This window comes from Suncus etruscus, chromosome 2 (assembly GCF_024139225.1).
Source record: "Suncus etruscus isolate mSunEtr1 chromosome 2, mSunEtr1.pri.cur, whole genome shotgun sequence".
In the NCBI taxonomy this organism is placed as follows: Eukaryota; Metazoa; Chordata; class Mammalia; order Eulipotyphla; family Soricidae; genus Suncus; species Suncus etruscus.
This window is the reverse complement of record NC_064849.1, coordinates 15,883,266-15,906,226: the sequence shown is the minus strand read 5'-3', so window position 1 is coordinate 15,906,226 and position 22,961 is coordinate 15,883,266. Positions and strand designations below refer to the sequence as shown.

At 40.8% G+C, this 22,961-nt stretch overlaps 1 protein-coding gene across 1 annotated transcript in view; it reads left to right on the top strand.

Moving 5' to 3' along the window:
* Positions 1 to 22,961, top strand: part of ONECUT1 (one cut homeobox 1) — a 35,104-nt gene that overhangs the window by 10,504 nt on the left and 1,639 nt on the right. The window lies entirely within an intron of this gene.

Below are 22,961 nucleotides of genomic sequence, written 5' to 3'. Positions count from 1 at the left end.
TGTAGAATTGTGTTCCATGGGGAGCAATGCCTGGAGAAGGACCCAGAGACTCAAACCTGCAACACTTCCAGGCATTGATGTTTTGATCTGCACTCACCAGGCAATTACAATTCTTGGCTTCACACTAGTGCTGATTTCATTATTCCAGAACTCGTCTGGAATAATGTTGCTTCTATCTTAGATTCTCTGCAATAAAAAAATAATAATAATAAATTGAACAAAAGTCTGTTTGTATGTTGACAATCATCCAGAGACCACTTACAATTTCTGCCAGACACTGTGTTTCCAGTTACGTGGTTCTTTTCTTCTCTTCAATATATTGGATGGTAATCAGAATCAAATTTCTGAAATCACTGCTTTCTTTGTCATGTTGCTGCTGATGACCTCATTGTCCCAAAGAGAGGTTATCAAAGGAGCACAGTAAACTATGTGTTTTTCACTTCCCCAGTTGTCTTCTAAAAGATCAATGGGGCCAAGTTAAACAAATAAACTTGCGAAGCGCGCCACCTAGTGATATTTATGCTCATCGCAGGCCAAGTGTACGAGAGGAGTGGCTGAGGCAATTCCAGTATTGATGGAGTCACAAAAATCGTTCATTAAGGCAATTTAATCTTTGCTATTAAATGTCCTTTTAATTCATTTGGGGTAATTAAGATTCATTTAAAGTGATTAAATTCTAATTACTTATACTAGACAAAGACATATTTGTCACACTAATGCGGTTAGCTAAGGACTCAGAAAAAGAAAATTAACATTTACTTCAAAATGATGCAACTGGAAAAATCAGTTCCTCTTTTCATCATTAATCCGATGCGCTGGGTGCTCGTGTAATGGCACTCCAAGTTCATTAAGTAGGGGAAGTGCTGCTGATTACAATGGTTGCTGGGAGGAAGTCCTGAACCAAGAATAGTTGCTTTGTATTGTTAGCAGACGTGCTCAAGGCTCTTTCCCTCCTGTTCCACCACCCCAAAGCAGTCAATGGTTCCTTAGTGTTTATTTGTAATTAAAAGAGGGGTGCCCCAAAGAAGATGGGGAGGAGGGATTGACCACACCTGGCAGTGTTCAGGGCATACTCCTAGCTCTGTGCTTAGGGATCACTCCTGGTGGGGCTCAGGGAACCATGTAGTGCCTGTACTCTGGTGTTCAAATATTTTTTTAAATATTGTTACTGAGGCCGCATGGTTATAATCATATTCATGTTTATACTTTTGTATACAAAGTTACTGTACCTCCACCACCACCCAAATGCCAAAGACAAGGCTGAATCTCCACTAAGGGGATCAGGTTCAATCCCCAGCATCACAAGTGGTCCCTTGACCTGAGCACCATGAGGCATGCTCTCTGACTGAGCGCAGAGTCAGGAGTAAGCCCTGGACATCATCATGTGTGGCCTCAAATCTACATAAAGGTAGAGAATAGAGATGTGAAGCTAGAGAGAATCATCAGTAAGGCATTTGCCTTACATTGCTGTCAATCTGGGCTCAATTCCTGAAACCCTGAGCATTTCCATTAGTGATTCCTGAGTACAGAACCCTAAGGGTGGCCTCTTCCAAATGCCAAAGATCTTCCATTTCTTCCTATATCCCTTCTAGTAGACACTTCCTTTTCCAACTCTTAGCCCCCATCCATACACATCCCCCTCATATCCTCAGTTCTATTGTCAAAGTCCAAAGGTTTGTTTCATTCCCTTGTTTTGTTTCTTTATATACCACATATGATTGAGATCACCTGCTATTTGTTCTTATCCTTCTGGCTTAGTTTGTTTAACAGGATACATACACTCTACTTCTATCAAATATGGCCAAAGCATTTTATCTTTTCTTATAGCTGGGTAATCCTAAATAATTTAGCCATTCATCTGCCATTAGATATTTGGGTTGTTTCCATATCTGACTATTGTACTTAATATTGTAGCGAACATAGATGTGTTCATTATTTGACTTTATCAATGTAGACGCCAAGAAGTGAAATTACTGGGTCATATGGAAGGAAACTTGATTCTTCTTTTCTTTTCTTTTCTTTCTTTCTTTCTTAAAAAAAAGAAAGAAAGAAAAAGAAATCCCCACACTATTTTCCACAGAAGCCAACCCAGAATGGTATTCACACCAACAGTAAATAGGGGAATCTTTTCCCTCAAATTCCTATGAACACTGACTGGTTCTAGTATTTCTCATAGAAGCTATTCTCACATCTGTGAAGTGGTATCTCACTGTCACTTTTATTTGCATTTTCCTTGATAATGAGTCCCTACTTTGAGTATCTGTTGTTGAGGAATTGTCTGTTCATCTCTTCTTCCCTCTTTTATGGGATTGTTTGGTATTTTTAGTTGTGAAGCTTTGAGTGTTTTTTAATAACTTGGATTTTAGACTTTTTCTAGATATATGAATATTTTCTCCATCCAGTAAGGTGTAGTTTTATTTTAGTCATTCTTTTACAATGTAGAAACTTTTTTACCAGATTGAGTCCCATTTGTTTAATCTTGCTAGTGTTTTCTTTGCCCATGGCATATAATTATTGAAGACTCTTCTGAAATTGATATCCTAGAGAGCTATGCTTATGATTTTCTTAATTTACTGTATAAATACTGGTATAATAGAGATCTCTTTAATATCCACTGGAATTAATTTTCTCTTGTATATTGCTGTGGTAACTTAACTCCCTGCACCTTTTGTAGAAGTGACTTTTTTTCTTTATTTAATTCAAAGAAACTTCTATCTCCAACTTAAGACATTGTTAAACCAAAAATGTTTTTCATTATGTTATCTTATGGGTGGGGTGGCTAGACTCGGGCATATTCCTGGCTTTGTATTCAGGGGGTCCCTCCTGACTCCTGGTGGTGTTCTGGGGGAACCACAAGGTGCCAAGAATCAAATTAGGGCCAGCCCCATGCAAAGCATGCACCCTAATTCTTATATTATCACTCCAGGTCCTCAAAGATAAAAAACTATTTTTTTATTTAGTTTTGGGGGGAAGCCATAACCAGTGGTGCTCAGGACTTGCTCCTAGTGATGCTTGGAGAACCATTTGTGGTGCCAGGACTCAGACCTGGGTCAGAAGACCTGAACCCCTGTAGATTTCTCTCTCTCTTTCTCATGCTTTCATCTCTTTCTCTCTCCCCACTCTCTCTCCCTCTCTCTCTCTTCTTTTTTTCTTCTCTCCCTTTCTTTCTCCCTCTCTCCCTCTCTCTCACTCTCTTCCTTCCCCTCTCCCTCATTTATATTGTAAATGAATTTTGAGGTTCAAAGGAATAAGCAAATGTGCAGGAGATATTTCTGAAGTAAACAGCTTGAAACAGTTGAAAATTTTTCATGGCCAACGTAAGGCCACTTTCCTTCCCAACTTCCTATCGAGAAGGAATCCTTCTGCTGACAGAGGCACACAGATATCCCACCTAATTCCACTTCTACTACCAGAAGTACAGGCGCAGATTCCTCTGCATGGAATGCAGCCCACTTGGTGGTTAGACACTCTGAAGAGTCCTAGTACCTCTTCTACAAACTGATCTCTCTTCACTATTCTATCAACCTGGAAAGCCATCTGAGATGACAAACTATCAACCTACTGATGCTTTATTGCCATAATGTTCATAAATAGTTCCCAAACTCTTAGTTAGGGTGACTTCATTATAACTGCTCATGAGAAGAAGTTATATTGAAACCTACTGAACTGGGGCTGGAGAGATAGCACAGTGGTAGGGCATTTGCCTTGCATACAGCCAATCCAGGATGAATGGTGGTTCAAATCCCAGCATTCCCTGTGCCTGCCAGGAATGATTTCTGAGTGCAGAGCCAGGATTAACCCCTGAGCACTGCTGGTTGTGACCAAAAAACCTACTGAACTATAAGCTTGTCTTCACAGAAATTATTTTAAGGCAGTGTTTAGCATTTGCTGGTGTGTGTTTTTGTGTGTGTGTGTTTTGTGTGTGTGTGTAGGAATATAATCAAGAACCAGGATTGTCAACATAAAAATTGAGGTTTATTTTCTCCAGAAAATAGATGATTTTAATATTATTCCATTTATATATTGAAAAGCCATAATAATGTCTCCATTTATCCCTTTGAAGCCCATTGTGTAAACCTGTTGACTTCATCAAGAAAGCTAAAGTCAGCTGGCTCATTAAGCACTTAAAGCAGTCATACTTTATAAATAAATTGGCAATGATTTGAATATTTACAGATAAATTTTTAATTTACTAGGTAATGTTATATTATTTTAAATTATGGAGGAAAACAAGCTGCACAAGAGCCCTATAGATAGATATTTTTACTAAAGTGAAATCACTCCTCGTAGGTCCCATCCGGGGACATTATGGGATGCCAGGATTTGAACCACAATCAGTCCTGAATCGGCGGCATGCAAGGCAAATGCCCTACTTCTGTACTATCTCTCTGTCCCAAGAATGTTCATTCTTTTTTTTTTTTGTTTTGTTTTGTTTTGTTTTGATGTAATGACACATTTATTGTGTTTTCTGGCCTAGTTCTGATTTAGTCCTATATTTAGAAGGTGTTTCAGAAATGGGATTTTGTCCATTTTTTTCTGCTGATAAAGAAAATCAATGATTTTTTTTAGAGGCCAAAACTATAGACAACTTTAGAAACTCATTACCCTAACTAGATGGAGGTTTTAGACAAGTCTATACTTTCTTCAAAAAAACTAGGTTAAAAATTGCTAGTTAATTTTATTTTTAAAAACTTTTTATTGAATTCTTTGGCCATCCCTGGCAGTTCTTAGGATTTACTCTTGTTTACTCTTGGTTCTTTTTTTTTTTTGCTTTTTTTTTTTTTGTTTGGGGGCCACACCCGGCAGTGCTCAGGGGTTACTCCTGGCTGTCTGCTCAGAAATAGCTCCTGGCAGGCACGGGGGACCATATGGGACACCGGGATTCGAACCAACCACCTTTGGTCCTGGATCGACTGCTTGCAAGGCAAACGCCACTGTGCTATCTCTCCAGACCCTACTCTTGGTTCTTTACTCAGGAATTACTTGTGGTACTCAGAGGACATAAGAGATGCTAGGGATCAAACTTTGGTCGGTGAAATTTGCAAGGCAAACCTCCCACCCCTTGACTATCATTTTGTCTCTATTAGTTAATTTTAAGTCAGTGAGTTTTTTCTTTGGTTTTGGTTTTGCCATACCTAGTGTTGCTCAGGGGTTACTCCTGGCTCTAAGCTCAGAAATTGTTCCTGGCAGGCTCGGGGACCACATGGAATGCGGGGGATCAAACCTGGTTCGACCACATGCAAGGTAAATGCTCTGCCCTCTGTGGTATCACTTCAGTTCTAGTCTGTGTTTTTTTCTTTTAAATGATGTCTGCTTCTCATTATAAGTATAGTGTGAGTCTTTACATGTTTTTCTTAATTTTATTTCAATTTTTATTTAGATGCCATGATTTACAATGCTATTTTTTGGGGGGGGGGGCCCACACCCGGCAGTGCTCAGGGATTACTCCTGGCTGTCTGCTCAGAAATAGCTCCTGGCAGGCACAGGGGACCATATGGGACACCGGGATTCGAACCAACCACCTTTGGTCCTGGATCAGCTGCTTGCAAGGCAAACGCCGCTGTGTTATCTCTCCGGGCCCTGATTACAATGCTATTAATGATCATTTTTTTGGCACACAATGTTCCAATTCCAAATTCGCCACCAGTGTCAGTGGTGTTGTTTCCTTTCCTATCCCTAACCTGCCGCTCATTAATTATATCATTATTATTATTATAGTTTGGAGCACATGCTTATAATTGTGTTCACAATTATTATCGCATGTACACAGTTAACTCACCTCTATACCACCAACTCATTCAAGACCCTCGATTAAATCTTTATTATGTATCATCCAAATATTTAGAGAGCAGCCACTATATGTCAGAGTGGAGCAGGAAAATTAGACGTGATTGCTGCTTTGATTTCAATCTTGTTGGGATGGGAGTTAGAAATACATTGACGACCACAATTATTCCTAGCCATATGACAATGCTAAAATAAGGATCTATACAAAATAAGTAAGGTCTAATGACTGATAAGAAATAATGGATATGGTTCAGTCTACTGAAGATACTGACAAAAGTGTCCCACGGCATTATCCCTACAAGTCTGACAGGAAGTGTGAAATCTTTCTCCCAAGGGTTCACTGGCAAATATTCCAGGAGAGATCAGATTATTTTAGTAAGTTAGTCATGATAGTCTTTTTTTTGTTTTTTGTTTTTTTTTTTGTTTTGTTTTAGGACCAATGCAAGTTCAGTCCACGACATCCATGGTTCCCTGAGTGCCATCAGGAGTAATTCATGTGTGTGTGTGTGTGTGTGTGTGTGTGTGTGTGTGTGTGTGTGTGTGTGTGTGTGTGTGTGTGTGTGTGTGTATGTGTGTGTGTGTGTGTGTGAGAGAGAGAGAGAGATCCCATTTCTTTTTTTCCTACAGTCACAAAGATGTTCATGATTTATTTTCAGTCATACAATGTACAACACCTTCACCAGTGCACATCTCCTGCCACCAGTGTCCCAGTTTCCCTCCCACCCTCCGTCTACTTCTGTGACAAGTACTTTTCTTCTCTCTCTCCTTTGGACACTGTTTTTTACAATATTATTACTGAAGGGGTGTTGTATTAATTAATTAATGATGGGGCTGGATGGAGATGGATGGAGGCCTTTGTGCTTAGGCCCCAGCCACGTGGCTTTATTCCCCATCTAGCCGGCGGGTCCCAGGTTAGGCAAACGGCGGAATCAGACTCACAAGCAGGCAGACCTCAGGAAGCATTATTTTTATTTAGGCCCTAGCCACCACATGTGTGTGGCCTACTCATAACCTTTCAAGCATACAGCCATTTTAGGCTTGCCCTGCGTCTTATCCTCTTTCAGCCATCTCCCTCCGAGAGCCCAGCAGGGCCAAAAGGCAAAAGCCCCTTAATCCCTTGGCTTCCGGGTTTATCTACCTATTCCAAGACCCCTCCCAGGAATGGGCCGGGCTTTGCAGGTAAGGTCACACCTATTATCCGGTTCCCAAGACCCCTCCCAGAAATGGGTGGGTCTCAGATAAGTACCCTACAAAGGGGTATCATGTATGTCATTTTATTTCCTTTCAGCACCCAGTTCTTGTCCAGGGTGATCATTTTTAACTATCATTGTCACAATGATCCCTTCTCTGATCTAACTGCACTTCCCTGCTATTTATGGGAAGCTTCTTACCTTCAACTAGTTCTCCTGCCCTCATCTCTATTGTCTCCAGATATTATCACCATACTATATTTTTATACCCCACATCATTCTATGTGGATCCAAAAATTGAAGGGATAAAAATGCAAATAGCCCAAATACCTACTATACACATAACTAAATATAATCAGATGATACATAATTTACTGTGATGAAAATCAATAGTATAGATAAATCTCAGAAACCATGTTGGGGGGCTACTCCTGGATCAGTGCTCAGAGGCATTGCATTAGGAGACCAGGCAGTGCTAAAATCAAACCTGGGTATTTTGTATGAAAATCATATGCTTCAGCTTTTTGAACTATTTGTCCTGCCCCACAATGTTAAAAAAAGATTGGTTTGGGGCTTTTTAGGTTTGGGGTTTGTTTTTTGTTTGTGGGTTTTTTAATTTTTGTTTTTTATACAACACTCAGTGGTGCTCAGGGCTTACTTATAGCTCTGTGTCCTGGTATCATTCCTGATAGTGCTCAAGGACAATATGAGATGCTGGGAATCAGATCTGGGCTAGTCTCAAACAAAACAAGTGCCTAACCCACTATACTATAGTTCTGACCCTTGAGATGCTCTGTTGAGGGTCATGTATCATCCTTTCTAAGGTCTGTTTTCCTCCACCCATTGAGCCCTGATGGGTGCCTGTACATTTTCTCTGGGTTAAGTTCTGGAGCTATGGAATCATTGGGTTGATGTGGGAGGAAGTTGGCAGGTGAATGCTGCTATGATAAACAGAGGGATCAGGAAAAAATGATGGAAAACAACAAAGAGTGTATTTTTCTTTGAGTTCAGGGACCTGGGCTGAAGCAGAAGGAAGTGGTACTTCTCATAAAACAAGCTTGTCAGACATGAACTTTTGAAAACAAGATGGATGGGAATGATAGAAGTAGTAGTAGGACTAGCCATGGGGAGTAATAATAGTTTGTATGGCATTTTCAGGGAGGTAGAAAAAAGAGAAATTGGGTGGGCAAAATTCAAGAGACTTGTAAAGCCAAGTCAAGGAATCATTGGTAATAGGGCTAGAGTGGTAAAAATGAAAGAACCGAGCCCTGACATCTTACTGGGAAGATAAGAGGCTTGTAATGGCTCTGTTGATGTAAATAAATGATACAGATATTCAGACTATCTCATAGTCTATCATTTATTCTTTATTTCTATGGAGACCACAACAACAATAGTGCTGGAGACAAAGTGGGGATCAAACACAGGGCCTTACACATTCCAGATTTAGTTTGAGATGGGAGAATACACCCAGAAGTGCTCAGCACTTACTTCTTACTCTGTGCTCAGTGCTTACTCCTGGTGGTGCATGCCAGGGAACAAATCAGAATTGGCTGTATCTTTTCTCAGGCCCAGCTAGGTTTACTCTATTTTATTTATTTTTATGAAGATAGTATGGTTTATAATATTATTCATAGTAGAGTTTCAGAAAGACTATTTTTTTAGCACCAATTCACCACTGGTGTCAGTTTTTTCCACCAATGTCCCCAGGTTTTAACGTTATCCATCAGTCCGTATTCTTGAAAGACCCAGCCAGGTTTGTTATTAAGGCCAGGATCTCTAGCCTCAAAAGAAATTTGTTTTTCCTTATGTCCTACAGATGAGTGAGATTACTCTATGTTTATTCCTTCCCCTATGACTTATTTTACCCAGCAGAATAATCTCTGTGTTCATCCATGTATAAGCGAATTTTCATGACTTCATTTTTCCTAATGGCTGCATAGTATTCCATTGTGTAGGTATACCACAGTTTAGCCACTCATCTGTTGTCAGGCACCTGGATTGCTGCCAGATTATGCCTATTGAAAATAGCCAGAATTGTAAATATTTGACACTGGATAGACTTCCCCCAAAGTACTGCCAGAAGAAGCACTAAAACCCTAAGCATAGAGCCAGGTCCTGAGCACAACTGGATGTGGTCCACACCTAACCTCAGCAAATATTTCTCATGTTGTTTTTATTTAATGTTTTCTCACAATTAGATTGAGGTGACACTTCTTGCCCAGAAAACTACCTGGATAAAGTGTGTGCCTCTCATGGGAGCATAGTGGTGGCCTCTGAATCTCTCTGCTTTTCCCTTGGGTGAGTTCAGTCATCCACCAGCTAAGTTGTTTCATTTCTTCACTTGGTGATCATTCCATGGCTGTTTGATTCTCCTTACAACTCATTAGCAATCCCTGAGGAACTACTTCAGACCAAATACTTTCAGATGTCCTACCCCTTGTCACATTCCCAATTGATTTAAGTATCCCTGATTCTTTCCCAGTCTATACTTTATCACAGTGGTTTAAGAAATTATTTTCTGGGGCTGGAGAGATAGCATGGAGGTAAGGCGTTTGCCTTTCATGCAGGAGGTCATCGGTTCGAATCCCAGCGTCCCATATGGTCCCCCGTGCCAGCCAGGAGCAATTTCTGAGCGTGGAGCCAGGAATAACCCCTGAGCACTGCCGGGTGTGACCCAAAAAAAAAAAAAAAAAAAAAAAAAACAAGGGGCCGGGCGGTGGCGCTAGAGGTAAGGTGCCTGTCTTGCCTGCACTAGCCTAGGACGGACCGCAGTTCGATCCCCTGGCGTCCCATATGGTCCCCCAAGCCAGGAGCGACTTCTGAGCGCATAGCCAGGAGTAACCCCTGAGCGTCAAATGGGTGTGGCCCAAAAACCAAAAAAAACAAACAAAAAAAAAAAAACAAAAAAAAAAAAAAAAGAAATTATTTTCTATCTCCTGAACTCCTGCCATATTTTAACAGTACTTAGCTTCCTGTGCACAGTGCCATCCCTTCCCCTCATTTTCCTCTCCCTTCTCCTTCTCTTCTCTTCCTACCCCTCCTTTCCCCTATTCTCTTACATTTCATCATAATCGATTTTTTTAACTGATGACTTCTAATCTGTCCCTGTACTTAATTACTTTGATGTTCAATTTATCCCCAATTTGACCTGTGGTAGCTTCTTTAACCTGGTTCCTATATTGTTTTGGCATGATATGCCACCACCGCATCCTTCAGTTTTTTATTTTGACTTTCTGGCATAGTAATAAAGTTCCTACCTTGCATAGCCCTAGAATCTGCCTCCCATTTGACAATTCCAGAGAAGGCATACCTAGACAATAAGTCTGGATACTATTGCACCATCAGACAAATCTGGGAAAAGCATGCATGAATGATGCATTCATACAAATACACTCATAAATACATTATATCATACACATATAGGCATGTTTATTAGAAAAATGTATGGACATGTTTTTAAAATGACAAGTTCAGGGGGCCCCGGAACAATAGCACAGCAGGTAGGGCATTTTCCTTGCACACGGCCTACCCGGGTTAGATTCCCAGCATCCCATGTGTTCCCCCAAACCTACCAGGAGCAATTTCTGAGCTCAGAGCCAGGAGTAACCCCTGAGTTCTTCTGGGTGTGTCCCCCAAAAAATAATAACAAGTCAAATCAGTATCCCTACATCCACTACCAATATCTCCATAGAGTTTATATTTGCCCTTCCCCATTCTATCAATGTCTATCCCTTTATTTGAAAGCACCCAATGACATTTAGTCACATTATTAATTATATGTTCATCAAAAATAGCTTCACTCAGGTGTATAAATCATTTGCATAAAATCATCTTGCTAAAATGTTTTATAAGATAGAATTCATTTGTAGTTCTTTCCCCATGCAGTATCACTTGACTAAGAATCTTATGGAGGACTGGAAAGATAATACAGCATGGAGGGCATTTGCCTCGCATGAAGACTACCCAGATTCACTCTCTAGCACTGCCTATGGTCGCCTGAGTCCTGCCTGGAGTAGGGGCTGAGCACTGTCATGGGGCCCTGAAAGCAAAATCTAATGTGTGCCAGAACAGTCAGAAATATGCTCTGGATGTTCTATACGTACTATGCAAAACAATTTTCAAAGTTAACAGCCACCACAAAAGTCATTGTGGACTAATGAGTGGAGGAGTCCTTGCTTCCCAATTTGGTTTGAAGAGCAGCTGTCAGAGTGAGGTTGCTTCACTCTCTTATGGCCAACTAGGAGGAGGTGTGTAGTACCCCATATGGCCAAAGGGGGCGCTCTAGTCCCACGTCTCCCAACCAGCTCCACCCACTTCAGGGGCTAGACTAGAGGGAAAAGCAAAGAGGAGGGAGGGGTTCCTGTTGCAAAGCTCTTTGGAACTGATCCATTCCATGCTGTTCTCACCAAGGGCCTCTTAAAATCACAGGTTCCTTCTGCTTCCAGCGAGCTGCAGGTACTTCCCCATCTCCATCACTCATGCCTGCAAGCATCTGCTTCTTTCCTCTGCTGACTGACAGTGTTGCTGAATTTTAGGAAGTTTCATTATAGAGAGAGGTGGATGGCCTGGACCTTTCCCAGCTCCACCCAAAGATCCCACCAAGCTGACTTTTCTAGACCTAAGATCAGGGGTCACTTGATGTGCCTCTTTAAAGACAGATTCCCAAAGTCAACGACAACAGAATCAATACCCAATCTACAACAAGCTATACACAGAGGGGAGCAGTTACATTAGCAGTGGGGGGGGGGGGGGCAAAGGAGGGGTGATACGGGATGCATGCTGGGAACAGGAGTGGAGGGAGGACAACACTGGTGGTGGGAATGGCCCTGATTCATTGTCACTATGTGCCTTAAATATTACTGTGAAAGATTCATAAAAAAAATAAAAAATAAAAAATAAGACAGATTCGACAGCTGGAGAGATAGCATGAGAGTTAAGCACAGGGTGTTTCACAAAGTTTTCAGGTTCAAAAACACCTGGTGGTTTTGGTATTTAAATTACCTGGGAAGGAAGCCAGAGTGATGGCACTTGCCTTGCACACAGCTCACTCAGGTTCTATCCTTCACAGTCCATACGGTCCCCCAAGCCCTGCCATAAGCAATCCTTGAGCACAGAACCAGAAGCACGGACAAGTGTGACCCCAAAATAGAAACAAGGAAAAACCCAACAAAACCAAAAGCAAACAAATCACCATTTAAATGGATGCTGGTGAATGCCACTTCCTCAGAGAAATCAGTTCAGAAGGGAAGAGAGGGGATCCTGGAATGAGCTTTTTGAACAACCCTGCTGGTGTTCTACCCATTCTTTACCTTGAGTTTCTTTTTTTTTTTTTAATTTTTTTTTATTTAAACACCTTGATTACATACATGATTGTGTTTGGGTTTCAGTCATAAAAGGAACACCACCCATCACCAGTGCAACATTCCCATCACCCAAGTCCCAAATCTCCCTCCTCCCCACCCAACCCCTGCCTGTACTCTAATCAGGCTCTACCTTTCCTTCATACATTCTCAATATTAGGACAGTTCAAAATGTAGTTATTTACCTTGAGTTTCTGCTCTGGGTTTGAGAACATCCTTCATTGTTCTAAATAGGACCCTGGACAATAACTGGACATCTTGCCTTGTTAAAGGTACAAAAATCTTAGGCATGGTAAGAATATCCATCTGCAGTAGCTATTCAGAAGGTTCTGTTTGCACACTCAGGTTTGGAGAATCAGCTGAGAACTCTGTGGCCAGGTGTTTAAAAAACCAGGAAAGCTTTAGAAAATTTCATATCTTTACTAGATAGACTAGTAGGATTTCAGGAGATGGGTTCCAGCATCAATGCTTTCTGATGGCCTATCCCTCTGAGGTCAAACAGTCTCTCCCTGAGGATGCTAGAGAAGGGGTTCCTTCCTTACACAGACTTTCCTCACTTGTGGAGTCTGGCTACCTATTAGAGTTCCTGCTCATAAAGCCCAGTGACCTGGCTGCTTCCAAAGAAAAATGCAGATCTTATTTCACAAGCATTCTTGTGTGTGTGTGTGTGTGTGTGTGTGTGTGTGTGTGTGTGTGTGTGTGTGTGTGTGATACCAGGTGACATTCAGGGTTTACTCCTGGCTAGGAACTCGGAAATCACTCCTGGCTTGGGGGACCATATGGGACACTGAGGATAGAACCACGGTCCCTCCTGAGTCAGCTGTGTGCAAGGCAACTGCCCTAACACTTTACCATCACTCCAGCCCCACATATTTCACAAGCATTCTTTATTCAAGTCCTTCATCTCTTTTATTCTAATTTTTCCAATATTATTTCCTCAGAAGGTATCTCATTCATTGATTGTTAGGGTTTCATCTCATGGATTCTATGTGGGTAGTTGCTGGCATTTTCTTTAACTGGGATCGTGACTGACTCAGTATTTGAATAAGGCATAAGGTCCAATAAGCCCCAGATTTAGCAAGGATGGACATAGTGTCTCTCTGCTGACTGGTACCCACTACCAGTACCTAACTAGGTACCTCATCTGAGTGAGACTTGCAGGCCCTAATTTAGGCTAATATCAAAGCCCCAGCCCAAAATTTAGCAACTCCAAATCTCAGTTCTTTCCTCTTGTCACTACAGCCTTCTCCCAGGATGACCCCTAACTACCTTTTGACTCAGTCATAGGATTGATGTCAATACATCCCCATAGTGCCATCAATTAATTAAAAATAATTGCCTCACACAAAGATGAAAGGCATCATGCAACTTCATCCTATGAACATTCTCAAAAGAAAGAGATTTTATCTTGGCTGTCTCCATTTTCTATGGGGTCATGAGCTACTTATTTATCCAACTGGAATGCTGGCTATGACAATGAAATAATCCACAGTGTACTCTTACAGAATCCTTCATTTAGCGAATGAGATGAGTAGGTAAATAATTGCTCATGGAGTACTAGGAGTGTAGACAGAGCAGTTATCCTTGGATGAGAATGGGGATGAACAAGGCTTGTCAGAAAATGAGATACTTGAGCTAGGCCTTGCTTTTATAGAAAAGTTTTTATATGAGAAGAAGGACTTCTTGGTAGGGGATAGTCTGAGAATGGAGGAGAGACAGATGAAAGTTCACAAGGTATTTAGGAGTGACTTCTGAGAAGTGTGGCCAGGGTGAGAAGTGGTGGCAAGGGGGGTTCTTGGGGGAGTTGTGCAAAGTGTGATGGGAAATGTGGTTGGGATCAGGTTATCATAGTCTTTGAATATTAGCAGTGGGATGAGGCATCCGAAGCTTTCTTGCCAATTTGTGGGATTCTCTTTGGGACTCATTGTATAATACATCTCATTGGGAAAATAGTGAAATTTGTAAGTTCACCCTCCAGACAGATTTGAGGAATGCAAATACATTACTAATTTGAAATTAATTGTGGAAACTGATTTAGTGAGAAATAAAAATTATAGGTTTTTTATTTTATTGTTTGGAGCCACACCTGCTCAGGAATGCTTAACTCTTGGCTCTGTGCTCCGGGATCACTTCTTTGGGCTTGACACCACAGAGATTGAACCCAGATTGGCTGCATGCAAGGCAAGCACCCTCTCCACTGTACTATTGCTCTGGCTCCAATTTTAGTTTTTTTAGAAAGAATTCCATTTTACAACTTTGAATTGCTATGAATATTATAAAATATTATAATTGACTATTAAATAAATGATATCAACAAACTGAGGCATAACTCACAACAGGTCTCCCTGAAAAAATAATAGAATAAGCATGTATTTCACCAGGTCTGCCATATGCTTTGAGTGTTTTATAGAACCAGCATCATAATAGTGCATCTGATATTTTCATTAATTGGGGCTCGAACAATTGAAGGAATCTTTAAGGTGAAGGATACTGCTGTAATAGATGCCTCATGTATTATCTGAAGTGTATTTAAAGTTCAGAATCGATAAGCCAGCTTTTCAGAAAAATGACCATATTGCCTTTAAAATTTTTTGTTTAAAGTGTTATTATTTACAAAGTTATTCATAGTTGAGTTTTAGATATACATTATTTCAATACAATAAACCAAACCACCACCAGTGTAAACCTTCCTTCCATCAATATTCCCAAAGTCCATCCCATATCTTCCCCTGTTATTACTCCTTCACTGGTGGCCTACCATAATAACAGGCACTTTTTTTGTGTGGGGGGGGATTTTGGATGACATCCAGCAGTGCTCTGAGGTTACTCCTGGCAGGCTCAGGGGACCATATGGGATGCCGGGGATTGAATCCGGGTCCATCTCAGATGATCCACGTGCAAGGCAAATGCCATCCCATTGTGCTATTGTTCTAGCGCCCAATAGGCACCTTTTTTAATTTGGTTGTTCAAGTTTGGGTCTCATAACTTCAGTGTTGTTGAATTTATGGTCTGGATATGTAGTTCTATCTTTCCTTAACACCACCAATGTACCAGAATCCTCTTGACTCCTGTTCCCCATTATTTTACATCTGTCTTTCTCCCCTTCCAGTCTATTTCTTTCCTTCTCTTCACTATATTTTGGGGCCAAGAGAGTTCAAGGCAACCCAATTTTAAATCATTGTATTCTCTCATGCATTTATTCAAAATATCACATATAAATGGTAGCACCCTGTATTTATCCTTTTTCTTCTAGCTTACTTCATTTAACATATCTTCCAGTTCCTTCCATGTTGCAGTGAATTGCATAAATCCTTTGAGCTATGCAGTAGTTCATTGTATCACATCTTCATGATCTACTTGTCTGTTGTTGGACATCTACATTGAATCCAATATTACCTTTTGATACTAGCTGAACAAATTTGTATGGGGCAAAGGTGTCTTCTCCCATAGCCCCTTTGAAGCTTCAGTGCAGAGGGAGATATTAGTGAAGGGAAGGATCAAATGTGGTTGTCTTCTCCTGTACTGGAAAATTTGAGCCTAAAATAAGAAATGTACAAATGTAATGGTGTCTGGTCTGAAAAAGGACACTATTAGTATAATTGTATATACAAAACTATATATAGTGATATATATAAAATAAAACTTGATTCAGCTTGTGAGAGGGAACACAGGATAAACAGACAACATAATCTTTGTAGAACAAAGACTAGAACCATATCAAATTGTAGTCTAAGGCAGGGGTGGCAAACAAGTTCGACACAAAGAGCCAAAATTTTAAACTGTGAGAGTCAGAGAACCACACCACGCAGCGACCTGCCAAAACAGACAAACACTCACACAAAGGCATATAATTTTAACAATAATATATTAAACACATATTGCATTTTATCATTTTGAGTGAAGGTAAAAATCCTGTTCGCCACCCCTGGTCTAAGGGGTCATGGGAAGCAAAAGCTGCCCTGCTTCTCTGACTTCTCCACCTGTACTATACTTGGGAATGCCTAGGTCGTCTCTCCTGGTCACCAGGACCATCCTGAGGCCCATTAAGATCTTCACTCTTTGAGTTTCACATTTATAGTCAGGATATCCAAGAGCTGGTCTCTGACTACTGCATCTCAGGATAATTTTCAATTAATAATATCTGCCTCCCACTGATGCTGAGATTTTATATAGTGCCCCACAGCCCCTGTGCAACTTGATTGTAGAATCCAATAGTCCCCGCTCCCTATGCCGTAACAGTGGAGCTCTACCTGGTGAAGAGAGGCTGATGATGATATTTAATAGGTTGTCTCCAGCCATACATGCATGGAAAGCTCTCTTCTGTTGAGAACCCAGTTAAAGATGCAAATATGCTGGAGGATTGTGAGGTTCTGTGTTTGTTTGTTTGTTTAGTCCAACATAAATTTGATTTGATAAAATCTTCACTTGGATTTCTCCAAACCTGCATCTTTCCATCTTTCCAAGTCTATGAAGTCAGCTCACTTTACTGCAGCTTTCTATCAAAATTCTCTACTTGAAACTGGAGGACATCAGGCTGAGCACAATAATCCAGAGAGAAAAGGACATGCATTAAGGGTTGCACTCATCTGTGGTGTGTAGGAAAGCATAACAAGGGGATTGATACTTTCAGTTGCACTCTGGGTCCCAGAGAACAAACTAAGAACAGCATATGAGAATTGTTTTCCATACCAGTGTAAATAAATTACCTTGATGATATTTTTAAAGTTATTTTTTTAAGTCAGTATCTACAGAGATATTGTTCTCCACTGCTGCCCTACCCCCAAATGAAACCATGATCACAGTTGGTCCCTCTCAGAAGCCACTATCTCCACACTATTTTAATGGCCTCCCTCAGCTCTCTGCAGCCCTTCCCTTGATGGAACAATCACACTGATTTTAGCAGAAATGACAACTAGTCCTGTTGTGTTGGTTGGTCCAGCAGGCTAACACCTCTTGTTCTGTTCATCATTATCCACTGCTTATTCTCATTTTATCATCCCAAGGAAAGTGTTTCTGATGTGCTGCCATCTCCCTACAAGATAGGTACCAGGACCTACTAACTAGATGTGTGTCCCATACGCAAAGTCACTAAACCTGTCACCATTTTTTCTACAGGAAGGAAATAATACCCATTTCTACCTTGCCTAAAATCACAAGGGAAGGTCTCATGGAAGTGCTTCAAGCACTGCAAAGCAGGATAGGGTGAGTTTTGGAGACTGCTTCCACCTGGGACTATTGGCTCTTTGCCTTTCCTTAGGATTTCCTGTGTATGCCTTGAAGAGTTTCCAGATATTCTGTATCCCCTAAACTCACAGACACATATGAAACATAGTTCATGTTCAATAAGTTTACTGGCTCTCCTACTGCTGTAAGATAGCACAGTTTCTAGATAGTCCTATAGGAATCAACTTCCTCTACAAAGGCTTCCCCTTGCACAACTCACTGGAGTCACTCACATTGTACATCATGCCTTTGCCCTCCATTTGCCACTAGAGATCTGTCTCATTTCCATCAACTCCCGGAGAGTGGAGCACAGAGAGCGCCTCTTCCGTGAGGTTTAAAATTATGATGACATCCATCTTACTCCATATACAAAAGTTATCTTAAAACAGAGTAAGTAACTGGGCATCAAGCCTGTCTGTACAAAATACATAAGGACGATAAAGGGAGTCTTGTATCAATGATACAATTTCAATGGCAAAGAAAACTAAAGCAAAGATCAACAAATGGGTCTACGAGAAATTAAATAGCACTGTCAAAGAAATGAGGCCTAAAATGTTTTTAAAACTTACTGATTAGGAGAAGATATTTATATGCCACATATCAGACAGTGGATTATATATAAGATAATAAAACTTTCTCAGACTTAAAAAAGCCACAAACACATCTATCAAATATCAAAAATGGGTTGCATTCATCTGTGGGACACAGGAAAAAACAACCAACTGTAGTATGAGAATAATACCCAAAAACAGTATAAACACTTAGGGTTGGGGGGGTGCAGTTAGGACAGAGAAGGGACCAGTATGATAATAATAGCTGGAAATAATCACTCTGGATAATGAACTCTTGGGTGCTAAAAGGAAGTAAAGTGATATGCATGATACCCTTTCAGTAACTGTATTGCAAACCATGATGTTTAAAAGGAAAAGAGGAGACATAGACATAAGAGGGAAAATGTCTGCCATTGAAATAGTCTGGAAACATTTATGAGGATGGGAGAATGGGGAAACAAATTTTTATCTCTATCTCTTGGTGATTTAATTAAAAAGTGTTTCAAATGGGTAGAGGAAATGAACAGATAGGTCCTTAAAAATGACATAAGCTCATGAAAAGTGTTCATCATCACTGAGAACCATGGACGTACAAATCAAAATGACAGTGAGCTATCTTGCCAGTGAAAATCATTAATTTTAAAAAGACTATAATTAAGTATTGGCAGGGATATGTTAAAAAAAAAGGAAATGTCATTCTCTGTTGGTGAGGTTGTTGCTACTTGGTTCTGCCTCTGGAAAAATGGTTTGAAGACTTCTCATATAATTAAAACTATCTCCCATATAATTCTGCAACTTCATTCCTGTTGGTATACCCCAAGAATGAATGCAAACACTTTCATCTGGAAGGATATATGCAACATACCTGTGTTCGTTGCTGAATCATTTATAGTGCCAAAATCTGGTAACAAGAGTCCAACAATAGATGAGTGGGTAAAGAAATTATGGTGTATATATATGCATAAATACCATATATATATACATACTATATATACACACTATATATGTGGTATATACCATGAAATCTGAAATCTTGCAATCTGCACATTGGTTGGAATTGGAGAAAGTTATGCTAAGTAAATCAGAAAGAAAAAGAAAAACACCAAATGGCCTCACTCATTTGAAAAGCGTCACGCAGGGGTCTCAAACTCAATTTACCTGGGGGCCACAGGAGGCAAAGTCGGGGTAATCCTTGAGTGCAAAGTCAGTAGTAAGCCTTGAACATTGGGGGGTGTGACCCAAACAACTAAAACAAAACAAAACAAAACAAAACAAAACAAAACAAAGATTCCTCTAGGGCAGTGCCACAAAATGTTGTACGGAGGGTCGTTTGCGGCCCGCAGGCCGCGAGTTTGAGACCCCTGGAAGCAAGACAACCCCCAATGGCAACAACCCTGAGAAAACGTCAATAAACTGTAACCTCAGTGCTAGATGCTTGGAAGGCACTTTTGGATATTGTTGAAAGAACCATCGCCCTCTAGTGGTGATGCACTCAAGTACAAATAAATATCCACTCCTCCAGGGTGGAGCAGACAATGGTGGAGGGACTTGGGGACAGTGGTGGGAAAGGTACAGTCAATTTATACAGCATAACCATAAATGTCAACAATTTTTGTTTGTTTGTTTTGATTTTGGGGCCACACCCGGTGACACTCACAGGCTACTCCTGGCTATGCGCTCAGAAGTAGGTCCTGGCTTGGGGGACTATATGGGACGCCCGGGATCAAACCACTGTCTGTCCTGGATCTGTTGCGTGCAAGGCAAACACCCTACTGCTGTGCTATATCGCTCCGGCCCCAGCACTGTTTTGTTGTTGTTGTTGTTGTTGTTGTTTTGGCGGCCCCAGCACTGTTTTAATCGTGTTTCCTAAAATACAGCAAATACTGAAAATTCAAGTTGAATTTTTAAAAAAGAAAAATCTGAGCTAAGTTCCCCTACCCCCCTTATAAAAAATATGTATAATGTGCAACAAAAATAAATAAAACCTCAGGCAAATAAATAATATTGCAACCAGGACTCCTGGAGTTGGAGGCCATGACAACTAAAACTAAATCACTGTCTTATTGTTTTCCACACGCAGGAACTGGCCTGAAAAATTAGCTCTGGAATAGGCCTACAGCATCCACTACTGTGTCTCCCTCTTTTGTGTCTCACCAACCTCTCTGTTTCATTTGCCTCTTTGCTTCTCCATGTAATTGTCTTACAGAATCTGAAAAGCAGATCGTGGGAAGTCAAAATTGGGTATTTGGGGCTCGGTAGATATGAAACATTGTCTTATCCTTGTCAGCATCCAGATGAAGTTCCCTGCCGGGTCCCTCTTGATTGAGAGCTTACACAGTAGTTGTACCCAGACACTTTTTTTCTCAATAGTTTTATTGAGGTCAAGTTTACATACTCTGTTATCTATTAATTTGACGTATGAATTTCAGTGCTTCTTTTAGTATAAATACAGGGCATATTTATATCACCCCACCCCACCTTCCCCCCAAAAAACTTTTTTTTTTGTTTTGTGGCCACACCCGGTGGTGCTCAGGGGTTACTCCTGGCTGTCTGCTCAGAAATAGCTCCTGGCAGGCACGGGGGACCATATGGGACACTGGGATTCGCATCAACCACCTTTGGTCCTGAATCAGCTGCTTGCAAGGCAAACGCCGCTGTGCTATCTCTCTGGGCCCAAAGAACCCATTTTTATTTCACATAACCACCAGCCTATTTTCTTTCTCTGTGGTTTTGCCTGTTCAGTTCTCTTATTTTTCGTAATCCTATTTTCCTACTGTCAAGGCTCTAAACTCTCCTGAGAAGAGTGTGCAAGGTCATGCCAAAAAGTCTTTCAGGCATCTAGATTCATTGTAAGTTTTTGCATCTAGATTTTGTGTGCACTTTTGCTTTACCAGTGTACCCCATCTGTCTCTGGGGGCATTAGAGTAGCTAGAAACTGAAGACCTTTATATTTCAGGTCCAAGCCAGATCTGTCAAATGGCTGAGGATATCACAGTCTTAGCTGTTCTGTGGAAGTACCAACATGGTGTCTCTTTTTCATAATTCCACATTCTCTAGATAGCAAAAAGTCATGGTAGCCTGAAAATCCCAATGGTCTCCCTTCATCCCATCCCCCTCTTTCTCTCCTCTTCGTCTCTGTCTCTGTCTGTCTCTCACACACACATGCACGTGCACACGCGCACACGCACACACACACAAACACACAAAGCTCTCTTTGAATTTGAGGACCATACTCAATGGTATTGTTCAGGGCACTTTGATCAGAATCACTACTAGCTCTGTGCTAAGGAATCATTGCTGCAGTGAAGGACCACATGTGGTGCTAGAGACAGAACCCGGGTTAGCTCTGTGCAAGGCAAACATCTTAGTCCCGTAGTACTTCTCTCTGATCTCATTGTGTTCTCTCTCTCTCTTTTATTTTGTACTGATTCATATTCTCTGAGATGAGATTAGGCTAGTGGACATTGGATTAAGTGCATGCATGCAATGGTTGTCCCCCTTTCAGGCCCTGTGGTTCCTGAACATTGTCAGGTGTAGCTCTGAAATCCTCTAATCACAGCTGTAGCCTGTGTAATCCTCAGTACCTATGTAATCCAGACTCAATAAGCTATGAATTATTACTGGGCTCTCTAAGCACAATTTGGAAGTCCCACACCCCAAATACTATTCTCCAAAGGGATGAAAGTTAAGGTGCTGAGCCTAGGTGAAATAAAGGAAGTGAAATACAATTAATCAGGTGATATTACTCAGATGGAGAATAGAAACAACCAAATCTAACAAAATAGCAAGAAACAAGAAAACTGACTTCTCTGTTTCATGAAAACAGTGGTAACTACCAAACAGAAAGGGGGTGTGGAGATGAGAAATGAGTGTAGGTGGTAGAGTGTAGGAAAAAACAGCAAGTTCTATACACAAAGAAGTACTAGGCTATATTCATAAACTTCTATAATACTGTAAACCAGTGGGAAAAAATCAGAGCATGAAATTGAGAATATTTTTGTCTTATTCCCTAAAATGTGGTCTATATTGGCATTTCCACTCCTATTCTTTGTCTCTTCCTCTATATTTCTTTTTTGGTTTTGTTTATGGGGCTGCTTGTTTGAGCCACACCTAACTGTGCTCAGGAATCATTCCTGGTGTATTTGGGGAATTATATAGGATGTTGGGGATTGAACCTGGGTTGGAAGTATGCAAAGCACATGACTATACCTGGTTTACTATCTTTCCAACCACACAACTTTGAATAGGATGTGTGGTATGTATGCGTGTGTATTTTCAAAAGGACCTGTAAATATTTTTTTCAGGGACCATAGTGATATGTAAGGCATTTGCCTTGCACACAGCTGACTCGGGCATGATCCACAGCATCCCATATGGTCCCCCACGCCTGCCAGGAGTGATTACTGAGCACAGACCTAGGAGTAACCCCTGGGTGCTGCCAGATATTTCCCCAAAACAAAATAAAAAAACAAACAAACAAAAAAAAAAACATTCAAGGAACCCCCCCCCCCATTGGAGATAGTGACATTCTTATACCATATGGAAAATGCTGATTCAGGATAACTGAATTCACTCTCTTGCCAAAACCTGAGGGCTATATTGAATCTATTCAGACTAATATAATTTTATATGAGAAATAGAAAATCTCTCTGCTTTCCCTTAGTCTTTTGAAGAATAAATAAGCTGTGTCTGTACCCAGTGCTAACTTATTTGCTTTGCCATAGGTGTGTGTTCTGTGTAATGCACTGCCTAGGGCCCTAGATCCTTTTTATCCTTCAGACCTTTCTCTGAGCTCCAGGCCCTAAATATTTCTGTACAGTCACCTAGTGGAGATCTTTAACAGAATG